Genomic DNA, 12,687 nt, shown 5'->3' with positions numbered 1-12,687 from the left:
TTTCAGCTTTCTACTTATGGCTAGCCAATTTTCCCAGCACCATTTATTAAATAGGGAATCCTTTCCCCATTTCTTGTTTCTCTCAGGTTTGTCAAAGATCAGATGGCTGTAGATGTGTGGTATTATTTCTGAGGACTCTGTTCTGTTCCATTGGTCTATAGCTCTGTTTTGGTACCAGTACCATGCTGTTTTGGTTACTGTAGCCTTGTAGTATAGTTTGAAGTCAGAAAACACATTTAAAGTGCTTTGAGCGGGGAGCCAGGCTGAGGGTGGGGTTGGGTGGCGGGAGGGCGGAGGGCGGGGAGGCGGGGCGGAGGACGAAGAGGAGAGACGCGGGCAGCGGAGGAGGTGAGGAGCGCAGGGTACTGGGCCGGGGGAGCCGCGGGCTCTGGGGGAAGAGACGGATGACGAACAAGCTTTTCATTGGGAACCCGAGCCCCGCCGTCACCGCCGACGACCTCCTGCAGCTCTTTGGGGACAGGATGCTGCCCTTGGCGGGACAGGTCCTGCTCAAGTCCGGCTACGCCTTCGTAGACTACCCGGACCAGACCTGGGCCATCCGCGCCATCGAGACCCTCTCGGCTCCAGTGTAATTGCATGGGAAAATCATGGAAGTTGATTATTCAGTCTCTAAAAAGCTAAGGAGCAGGAACATTCAGATTCGAAATATCCCTCCTCTCCTGCAGTGGGAGGTGTTGGATGGACTTTTGGCTCAATATGGGACGGTGGAGAATGTGGAACAAGTCAACACAGACACAGAAACCGCCGTTGTCAACGTCACATTTGCAACAAGAGAAGAAGCAAAAATAGCCATGGAGAAGCTAAGCGGGCATCAGTTTGAGAACTACTCCTTCAAGATTTCCTACATCCCGGATGAAGAGGTGAGCTCCCCTTCGCCCCCTCAGCGAGCCAAGCCTGGGGACCACTCTTCCTGGGAGCAAGGCCACGCCCCTGGGGGCTCTTCTCGGGCCAGACAGATCGATTTCCCGCTGTGGATCCTGGTCCCCACCCAGTTTGTTGGTGCCATCATCGGAAAGGAGGGCTTGACCACAAAGAACATCACTAAGCAGACCCAGTCCCAGGTAGACATCTATAGAAAAGAGAACTCTGGAGCTGCAGAGAAGCCTGTCACCATCCATGCCACCCCAGAGGAGACTTCTGAAGCATGCCGCGTGATTCTTGAAATAATGCAGAAAGAGGCAGATGAGGCCAAACTAGCTGAAGAAAATCTTGGCCCACAATGGCTTGGTTGGAAGACTGGTTGGAAAAGAAGGCTGAAATTGGAAGAAAAAGGAACATGAAACAGGGACCAAGATAACAATCTCATCTTTGCAGAATTTGAGCATGTACAACCCGGAACCATCACTGTGAAGGACACATTTGAGGCCTGTGCCAGTGCTGAGATAGAGATTATGAAGAAGCTGAGTGAGGCCTTCGAAAATGATATGCTGGCTGTTAATACCCACTCCGGATACTTCTCCACCTGTACCCCCATCACCAGTTTGGCCCGTTCCCGAGTCATCACTCTTATCCAGAGCAGGAGATGGTGAATCTCTTCATCCCAACCCAGGGTGTGGGCACCATCATCGGGAAGAAAGGGGCACACATCAAACAGCTGGCGAGATTCGCTGGAGCCTCCATCAAGATCGCCCCTGTGGAAGGCCCAGACGTCAGCGAAAGGATCGTCATCATCACCCGGCCACAGGAAGCCCAGTTCAGGGCCAGGGATGGATCTTTGGGAAAGTGAAAGAAGAAAACTTTTTTAACCCCAAGGAAGAAGTGAAGCTGGAAGCCCATGTCAGAGTGCCCTCTTCCACAGCTGGCTGGGTGATTGGCAAAGGTGGCAAGACCGTGAGTGAACTGCAGAACTTAACCAGTGCAGAAGTCATCTTGCCTCCCGACCAAACGCCAGATGAAAATGAGGCAGTGATCATCAGAATTATCGGGCGCTTCTGTGCCAGACTGCACAGCGCAAGATCAGGGGAACTGTACAACAGGTGAAGCAGCAGGAGCAGAAATACCCTCAGGGAGTCGCCTCACAGCGCAGCAAGTGAGGCTTCCACAGGCACCAGCAAAACAACGGATGAATGGAGCCCTTCCAACACCTGACAGAATGGGACCAAACACAGCCAGACAGATCAAGAGCAAACCAAAGACCATCTGAGGAATGAGAAGTCTGCGGAGGCGGCCAGGGACTCTGCAGAGGCCCTGACAATCCCAGGAGCTGAGGAGGGGTGGGGAAAGTCAGTCAGGTTTGCCAGAACAGCCGGGGCGCCTCCCGCCCCGCAGGGCTTCTGCAGGCTTCAGCCATCCACTTCACCATCCACTCGGATCTCTCCTTAACTCCCACGACGCTATCCCTTTTAGTTGAACTAACAAAGGTGAATGTGTTCAAAGCCAAGCAAAGTGCACACCCTTTTTTGTGGCAAATAGTCTCTGTATATGTGTATACATATTAGAAGGGGAAGATGTTAAGACGTGTCCTGCGGGTTACACAGAGTGCCTGCAGTGGTCATATATTTTAGAAATAATATATCAAATAACTCAACTAACTCCAATTTTTAGTCATTTATTACTTTTTTTTCTTTTTAAAGACAAAGCAGGCTTTTCTAGACTTTAAAGAATAAAGTCTTTGGAAGGTCTCACGGTGTAGAGAGCTTCGAGACCACCCACACAAAATTCACCCAGAGGGAAATCTGGTCGAAAGGACACTCACAGCAGTTCTGGATCACCTGTGTACATCAACAGAAGGGATACCGCCGTCTCCTTGAAGGGGAATCTCTGTCACTCCTCCTGAGTGTCTAGCTCATACACCCATTTCGCACAGGGTTTTTTTGTTTTTTTGTTTTGTTTTGTTTTTTAAACGCAGTCTCACTCTGTCTCCCAGGCTGGAGTGCAGTGGCGCGATCTCGGCTCACTACAAACTCCGCCTCCTGGGTTCGCGCCATTCTCCTGCCTCAGCCTCCCTAGTAGCAGGGACTATACAGGTGCCTGCCACCATGCCCGGCTATTTTTTTTTTTTTTTTTTTTTTTTTGTATTTTAGTAGAGACAGGGTTTCACCGTGTTAGCCAGGATGCTCTCGATCTCCTGACCTCGTGATCTGCCTGCCTCGGCCTCCCAAAGTGCTGGGATTACAGGCGTGCTTCACAGGTTTTAAACTGAGTTTTTGTATACTGCTATATAATTATCTGTCTCTCTCTGTTTATCTCTCCCCTCCCTCCCCTCTCCTTCTTCTCCATCTCCATTCTTTTGAATTCCCTTATCCCTCAATTTCAATACCATATCTATGCACCCACCCCACACACCCCTACCAGGCAAAGCAGTGCTCTGAGTATCATATCACAAAAAAGGAACAAAAGCGAAACGCACAAACGAGCCTCAACTTACACTTGGTTACTCAAAAGAACAAGAGTCAATGGTACTTATCCGTTTTGGAAGAGGAAAACAGGAACCCATCAAACCAACCAATCAACCAAACAAAGACAAAATTCCACAATGAAAGAATGTATTTTGTCTTTTGCATTTTGGTGTAAAGCCATCAATATTCAGCAAAATGATTTCTTTCTTTAAAAAAAAATGTGGAGGAAAGTAGAAATTTATACAAGGTTGTTGGCCCAGGGCATTAAATTTACAGATTTTTTTTTATTATTATACTTTAAGTTCTAGGGTACATGTGCACAACATGCAGTTTTGTTATATATGTATACATGAACCATGTTGGTGTGCTGCACCCATTAACTTGTCATTTACAGTAGGTATATCTCCTAATGCTATCCCTCCCCACTCCCCTCACCTCACAACAGGCCCTGGTATGTGATGTTCCCCTTCCTGTGACCAAGTGTTCTCATTGTTCAATTCCCACCTATGAGTGAGAACATGCGGTGTTTGGTTTTCTGTCCTTGCGACAGTTTGCTGAGAATGATGGTTTCCAGCTTCATCCATGTCCCTACAAAGGACATGAATTCATCCTTTTTTATGGCTGCATAGTATTCCATGGTGTGTATGTGCCACATTTTCTTGTGTATGTGCCACATTTCTCCATCAATGATGGACATTTGGGTTGGTTCCAAGTCATTGCTATTGTGAATAGTGCTGCAATAAACTGGATCCCTTCCTTACACCTTATACAAAAATAAATTCAAGATTGATCAAAGACTTAAATGTTAGACCTAAAACCATAAAACCCTAAAAAAAACTAGGCAAATACCATTCAGGACATAGGCATGGGCAAGACTTCATGTCTAAAACAACAAAAAGCAATGGCAACAAAGGCCAAAAATTGGACAAATGGGATCTAATCTAAACTAAGATGCTTCTGCCAACAGCAAAAGAAACTACCACCAAAGGTGGAACGGCAAGCCTACAGAAGTGGGAGAAAATTTTTTTGCACCTCTACTCATCTGACAAAGGGCTAATATCCAGAATCTACAAAGAATCAAACAAATTACAAGCAGAAACAAACAACGCTCATCAAAAATGGGGCAAAGCGGATTCAGCACAGACACTTCCTCAAAAGAAGACATTTAGCAGCCAACAGACACATCGAAAAAATTGCTCCATCATCACTCGCCTTCAGAGAATGCAAAAAAACCACAATGAGATAACCCATCTCACACAGGGGCAGAGCTCGCTCACACCGTGTAGAATGGCGATCATTAAAAAGTCAGGAAACAACAGGTGCTGGAGAGGATGTGAGCGAGAAATAGGAACACTTTGACACTGTTGGTGCTGGACTGTAACTAGTTCAACCATTGTGGAAGACAGTGTGGTGATTCTCAAGGATCTAGAACTAGAATACCATTTGGACCCAGCCATCCCATTACTGGGTATATACCAAAGGATTATAAATGATGCTGCCTATAAAACGACACATGCACGCGTATGTTTATTGCAGCACTAAATTTACAGATTTTTTTAACAAGAAAAACACACAGAAAAAAAGCTACCTCAGTTGTTTTTTACCTCAGCACCTTACTCTTGTGTTTCCCTTAGAGATTTTGCAAAACTGATAGTTGGAGCACTTTTAAAATTTTTTTAATAAAAATGAGTTGAAAAAAACATAAGATATCAACTGCCAGCCTGGAGAAGGTGACAGTCCAAATGTGCAACAGCTGTTCTGAATTGTCTTCCGCTAGCCAAGAACCTGCATGGCCTTCTTTTGGACAAACCTTGAGAATGTTTATTTAAAAAAATACATATATATGACAAAGAAAAACAGAGAGAGAGAATATTGGAGATGTCCTGAATTTTAATAGGATATGCGCCATTAGGGCTTTTTGTGCTAAAGGATGAACATGTACTGGTTTATGTGAACAAGCCATTATACCACCAGACTGCAATGCCAGTTTCCTCTACTGCAAACAGTGTTCTGTGACAAAAGAAAAGAAAAGAAAATATCCAGCTAACAAGAAAAAAAATAAAGTGCTGAGAATGGTTCTTGGCACACTGTAAGCATTCAATGTAGGATATGTGTTGTAAGTAGCAATAATAGTATATGGAAAATAATGGCTTAATATGTAGTTATATGAAAGTAAACAAAGGGCATATTGTTTTATAATTTATCTACTTAAAATTTGAAGGAACGATGTTATATTTCCTAATCAACAAAATAAAATTTCTGAAAAATACCCAATGCATGATTAACATTTAGTGAATATTCAGTAATGCATAATTAATGCCCATTAAGCATAGAAAACAAAAAAATAAACTTAAGATGTTATACATAATTCATAAAGTACTGCTTATCATTGTATCTCACTGATTTATTACTTTAAGCAATGGGTCAAATAACGTTTCCCTGAAAAAAATTACTAAAATATTACAGTGTTAGGCTGAAAGAGGTATTGATCTTCCTTTCCAACACCAGGATTTCCATATACTTTTATATTTGGTAAGACAAATAATTTCCAAAAAACTATAGCAGTATAATGGGCATAATTATTTTTCCAGACTTGATTAAGTTATTAATCATTCTGAAAAAAAAATTTTAAGAGACAGTCTCACTCTGTCATTTAAGCTGGAGTGCAGTGGTGTGATCATAGCTCATTGTAATCTCAAACTCCTATGCTTAAGAGATCCTCCTGCTTTAGCCTCCAGAGTAGCTGGAACTACAGGCACTCACCACCACATCTGGCTAATGTTTTTATCTTTTGTAGAGATGGGGTCTCAATATATTGCCCAGGTTGATATTGAACACTTGTCCTCAAGAAATCCTTCTGCCTTGGCCTCCCAAAGTGCTGGAATTACGGGCACGAGTCACTGTACCTGGCGATTTATTATTAACTCTGCAGGATAGCTTCATAAATTTTAGTCTTAAAACAAGGTCTTTTGTCCATCCTACATACATTGTTTTCTCTCATTAATTCCAACTGTATTAATATGCATTCAGCCCCATTTCTTATCCTCTCTTTAGAGTTTAAAATGGATTTTTTCATGTCCAGAGAGAGAAGAATAAGAGTGGCAGCTTGCTGGGTACAGTGGTTTATGCCTGTAATCCCAGGACTTTGAGAGACCAAGGCGGGAGGATTGCCTTAGCCCAGGAGATTGAGACCAGCCTGAGCAACATAGCAAGACCCCCATGTCTAGAAAAAATGAAAACATTAGCTAGGTGTGGTGGCATGCACGTGTAGTCCCAGTACCTGGGAGGCAGAGGTGGGAGAATCACTTGAGCCTGAGAGGTTGAGGCTGCAGTGAGCTATCATTGTGCCACTACACTCCAGCCTGGGTGACAAAGCAAGACCCAGTCCTTTAAAAAAAAAAAAAAAAAAGCAGCAAAAGGGGTAGAAAAATGGGATTTCCAAAATTCTGGGGATTAATAAGAAAAAAAAAATGAGATGGGAAAATGATGGCATAAAACAGAGTAGAAAGAAAAGCACTGAGTACAACCCAGTACTGATCCTAATCTGCTCTCCTGTCTGACTACAAATCTTGGAATTGTCTGCTGGAGTGACAGTTATCTGACAATCTAAATGGATTAGATATACAAAATAATTCATTCGCATGGCTTCACGTAGTAGTGTTGGCTGGCTGCTGGGAGCTCAGCTAGAACTTTCAAGTGCCTACATGTTTCTTGCCTTTTATAGCAAGATGGCTGGGATCCCAAAGAGAGTGTCTTGAGTGCTGGAATTTCCACAACAAGCATTTCAAAAAGCTCAGGTAGAAATCATAAAACTTTTTATGATCTAGCCTCGGAAATCACAGAACATCATTTCCAGTGCATTCTATTGGTCAAGCAAATCACTAAAGTCAGCCCAGATTCATGGAGCAGTTGGACCCCATCTCTCAACTGAAAGAGTGACAAAGAGTTTGCAGCTATCCTTAATTAACAGCAAATATGAAAAAAAAAAAAAAAACTCTCTAGAAATGAAAATCATTATAATCAAAATTAGGCACTCAGTGCATGAGTTTCATGGAATTTTTGACAAAGTTGAAGGCTGAGCTCCCAGAATATAACATCCCAAAGATTAAAAAAAAATTTTTTTTTTTTTTTTTTTGGCTGGATGCAGTAGCTCATGCCTGTAGTCTCAGCACATTGGCAGGCAGATCACTTAAAGTCAGGAGTTCGAGACCAGCCTGGCCAACATGGTAAAATTCCTGTCTCTACTAAAAATACAAAACATTAGCCAGGCACGGTGGTGGGTGCCTGTAGTCCCAGCTACTGGGGAGGCTGAGGCAGGAGAATTGCTTGAACCCAGGAGGCAGAGGTTGCAGTGAGCAGAGATCATATCACTGCACTCCAGCTTGGGCAGCAGAGCCAGACTCTGTCTCAAAAAAGAAAAAAAAATTTAAAAAATGATGGAAACCAGAAAAGAATGAAATAATTTTTTTAATGAACCGATAATAATAGTAATAATTGTCAACATAACATTTTATGACCAGTGAAAATATTCTTCAAGAATGTTTTACACAAACAAAAATTAACATAGTCTATCACCAGCAGACCCAAATTAAAGGAAATACTAAAGGGTATTCTGTAGGCAAAAAAGAAAATGATCCTAGATAGAAAGTTCCCAGGTGCAAGAAGGAAGGAAGAGCACAAAAGTGGTAAATGTACGGGTAGATCTAAATATAAACATGGACTATATAAAACAATGATACAAATTTGTTTCCTCATTTATTGGACTTACAAGAAACAATATGCAGAAATGGAAATCCATGATAACACTAGCATATAACCAAGGCAGGTTTGGGAGGCCGAGGTGGGCAGATCACCTGAGGTCAGTTCGAGACCAGCCTGAGCAACATGGAGGAACCCCGTCTCTACTAAAAATACAAAATTAGCCAGGAATGGTGACTGCGTGCCTGTAATCCCAGCCACTAGGGAAGCTGAGGCAGGAGAATCACTTGAACCCGGGAGGCAGAAGTTGCAGTGAGGCAAGATCGCATCATTACACTCCAGCCTGGGCAACAAAAGTGAAACTCCCTCTCAAGAAAAAGAAAATTAACCAGGCATGGTGGTGGGCATCTGTAATATCAGCTACTCGGGAGGCTGAGGCAGGAGAATCACTTGAACCCGGGAGGCAGAAGTTGCGGTGAGCCGAGATTGCGCCACTGCATTCCAGCCTGGGCGACAGAGCAAGACATGGAGTCTCAAACAAAAAAAACCCCGAAAAACCACAACCAACCAAACAAACAAAATAAAAGGTAAATAAAGCACTAATTACCATTAGAATATGATATGTCATTTTTCAAGTCCAGATAGAAGCCCTTATACTTACTGTAAATTGATTTTCGACAAAAGTGCTGAGGTGATTCAATAAGGGAAATGATAGTTGGTTTTCTTTGTTTTTGTTTGTTTGTTTGTTTGAGACAGAGTCTAGCTCTGTTTCCCAGGCTGGAGTGGTGCAGTGGCATGATCTTGACTCACTGCAACCTCTGGGTTCCAGCAATTCTGAACCCCTCCACTGAACCCCTCCTGGGTTCAAGCAATTCTCCTGCCTCAGCCTCACGAATAGCTGAGATTAGAGGCACCTGCCACCACGCCGGTGTAATTTTTGTATTATTAGTAGAGTTGGGGTTTTCACCATGTTTGCCAAGCTGGTCTTGAACTCCAGGCCTCAGGTGATCCGCCCATCTCTGCCTCCCAAAGTGCTGGGATTACAGGAGTGAGCCACCGTGCCCCGCAGAATAGGATAGTTTTTAATCAACAAATGATGCTGGAACAATTGGATACCCACATGCAAGACAATGAATTTAGACCCTTGCCTCATACCACACACAAAAATAAATTCAAAATGGTCGGGCGCAATAGCTCACACCTGTAATCCCAGTCCTTTGAAAGGCCGAGGTGGGAGGATCACCTGAGGTCAGGAGTTCGTGACCAGCCTGGCCAAATGGTGAAACCCCGTCTCTACTAAAAACACAAAAAAAATTAGCTGGGCTTGGTAGCACCCACCTGTAGTCCCAGCTACTTGGGAGACTGAGGTGGGAGAATGGCTTGAGCCTACGAGGCAGAGGTTGCAGTGAGCCGAGATTGCTCCACTGCACTCCTAGGTAACAGAGTGAGACCCTGTCTCAAAATAAATAAATAAATAAACTCAAAATGGATCATAAACATAAATGTAAGAGCTAGAATATGAACATTCTGCAAGAAAATATAGAAGTAAAAAAAAAGAAAACATAGAAGTAAATTTTCATGGGCTTGAGTTAAGGCAAAATATCAAAAGCACAAATAATAAGATAAAAATATTAATAAACTGAACTTCAAAATTAAAAACTTTCGTCCTTCAAAGGACACAGTAAGGAAGCGAAAAGCCACAAATCTGGAGAAATATTTGTAAATCATATAACTAAGAAGGGACTCATAACCAGAATATATAAAGAACTCTTAACACCTCAGTGATAAGAACACAAATAGGCTAGGCATGGTGGCTCACGCCTGTAATCCCAGCACTTTAGGAGGACAAGGTGGGCAGATCACGAGGTCAGGAGATCAAGAACATCCTGGCCAACATCGTGAAACCTCGTCTCTACTACTAATAATACAAAAATTAGCTGGGCGTGGCGGCGTGTGCCTGTAATCCCAGCTACTCGGGAGGCTGAGGCAGGAAAATCACTTGAATCAGGGAATCAGACATTGCAGTGAGCAGGACATTGCAGTGAGCCGAAATTGTGCCATTGCACTCCAATCTGGCAACAGAGCAAGACTCCAGCAAAAAAAAAAAAAAAAAAAAAAAGAAAGAGAAAAGAAAAATTCACTTATCTTAACTGTACAATTGAATAATTTCTTAGTGATTTTACAGAGTTGTGAAAAAATCATATTTGGATTGCTTCCACTTTTTCAGCCACTATGAATAATGTTTCTATGACCATTTATGTACAAGACTCTGGGTGGACATACATTTTTATTTTGGGGGTAAATATGTAGCAGTAAATCTGCTGGGTCAAAGATAAATCTAGATTTGATATCAAAATTTGATAAAATAGATGAATCTATCTATGTTTGATATTTTAAGAAACTGCCAAATGGTTTTGTAAAGTGATCACACCATTTTACACTACACCACGCCTGCCAAAATGAGTGAATTTTATGATATGTATATTTTACTTCAAAAAAGCTGCTAATACCCAGCGCAGTGTCTCACACCCGTAATCCCAGCACTTTGGGAGCCCAAGACAGAAGGATCCGTTAAGTCCAGGAGTTCAAGAGAAGCCTGGGAAACGTAGGGAGACCTCCTCTCTGCAGAAAATTTTAAATAAGTAGCCAGGCATGCTGGCACAGGCCTGTGGGTCCCAGCCACATGGGAGGATGGCTTGAGCCTGGGAGTTCCAGGCTGCAGTGGACCAAGATTGTGCCACTGCATTCCTACCTGGGCGACAGAGCAAGACCCTGTCTCAAAACAAACACACAAAATCAATAAGACTGTTAAAAATGTTTAAGGAAAATAATTATTCTATACTCTAGAGGATAATATCTAAAACAGAAGCAAAATAATGCACATTTTCCAGACTAATAGAGGAACAGAAATAGAATTACAAAATAATTTTTGTTTTATATTTATTTACTATTACTATTTTTGAGACAGGGTCTAACTCTGTTGCCCAGGCTGGAGTGTTGTGGCTGATCTCTGCTCACTGCAACCTCCATCTCCCAGGCTTAAGGGATCTTCCCACCTCAGCCTCCCAAGTTGCTGTAACTACTGTTGTACACCATCACAACCGGCTAATTTTTGTATTTTTTAGGGACTAGGTTTTGTTACGTTGCCCAGGCTGGTCTTGAACTCTTGAGCTCGGGCAATCCACCTGCTTCCACCTCCCAAAGTGCTGGGTTTACAGGCGTGAGCCACCGAGTCCAGCCTACAAAAATAAGTTTTTTAAAAAAGACGGCCAGGTGCGGTGGCTCATGCTTGTAATCCCAGCACTTTGGGAGGCCAAGGTGAGCAGATCACGAGGTCAGGAGATGGAAACCATCCACGGTGAAACTCCATCTCTACTAAAAATAGAAAAATTATCCGGGTGTGGAGGCAGGCACCTGTAGTTCCAGCTACTCGGCAGGCTGAGGCAGGAGAATGGCTTGACCCTGGGAGGCGGAGGATACAATTAGCTAAGATCGCACCACTGCACTCCAGCCTGGGCGACAGAGTGAGACTCTGTCTCAAAAAAAAAAAAAAAAAAAAGGCAAGAAAGGGGACAAAAAGGAACATAAAACAAGTAGGACAAATACAAAACACATAGATTTAAGATCAAATATATTAGTAATAATGTTAAAATATAAATGGACTGTGTGTTATTTATCTATGGCCTCTCAGCTCCAAATTCACCCTGTTTTCTGCTCTGGGAAAATGATTCTGGGCCTTTTAAGTTTTCTCTTGCCAGACGGCACAGAAACTATCAGTAGAGGGCGCTAGACAGACATTGCAAAAAGAAAACGTTTTTACTTCCTGGGGCTGCTACCCTCCATCCTGAGGCTCCTGCAGCATGCGCCCCTTCCTAGCATCCAGCTTCTGCAGCGTACATGACCTCCCCAGAGTGATGCCCTGGCCGCATCTCCGGCGCTAGGTTCCCGCAGTGTACCGTGGCAGGCAGAGTCCTCTTTCGTGTGTGCCTTTGAGGCAGAATGGCTCATGTCAAATGCCTCCTGTAAACAGCTTTCCCTTTCCCTGGCACCCTGGTGTGAGGAATTCTGGTAAGTTGCAGAGGGTGGATTTCTAGAAAGTTCCACTCATCTGGTACCAGAGAGACTTGCTTTTTTATTTTTTTTTTTGTGCCGTCTGGTGAGCCATGGTCATGATCTCTTTGCCCTAGAGTGGCAGGAGTGTGAATTGTACTTTTCCTTGGACGTTCTACTTCGGGGTCTAGAGTAGTGGGAGTAGTGGCTGTTCCTTTTTTTTTTTTCTTTGAGTCAGAGTCTCGCTCTTTTGCCTAGGGTGTAGTGCAATGACGCGTGTTGGCCAGGCTGGTCTTGAACTCCTGACCTCAAGTGATCCGCCTGCCTCAGCCTCCCAAAGTGCTGGGATTACAGGAGTGAGCCACAGAAACTGGCCGTGGTTATTCCTTTTACCTGCTATATTTATTAGAATTATCTTTGCTTCTTACTAATCAATCCCTATTACCTCAACTTTATTTAGTACTTTATTTAGTATTTATTTAATACTATTATTATTTTGGGACAGGGTCGGCTCTGTCACCCATTTTATTTAATACTTCTTTATATTATACTTCCTCTTCAAATTACCATCGTGGTCTCT

The 12,687-nt window shown here is 43.1% G+C and overlaps 1 pseudogene; it reads left to right on the top strand.

Annotated features, from left to right (window-relative positions):
- Positions 1–404: 404 nt before the first annotated feature.
- Positions 405–2,054, top strand: LOC108517520 (insulin-like growth factor 2 mRNA-binding protein 2 pseudogene; annotated as a pseudogene).
- The last annotated feature ends 10,633 nt before the right edge of the window (positions 2,055–12,687 follow it).

This window comes from Rhinopithecus bieti, unplaced genomic scaffold (assembly GCF_001698545.2).
Source record: "Rhinopithecus bieti isolate Rb0 unplaced genomic scaffold, ASM169854v2 scaffold_1070, whole genome shotgun sequence".
In the NCBI taxonomy this organism is placed as follows: Eukaryota; Metazoa; Chordata; class Mammalia; order Primates; family Cercopithecidae; genus Rhinopithecus; species Rhinopithecus bieti.
This window is presented reverse-complemented; position numbering and strand designations above follow the sequence as displayed.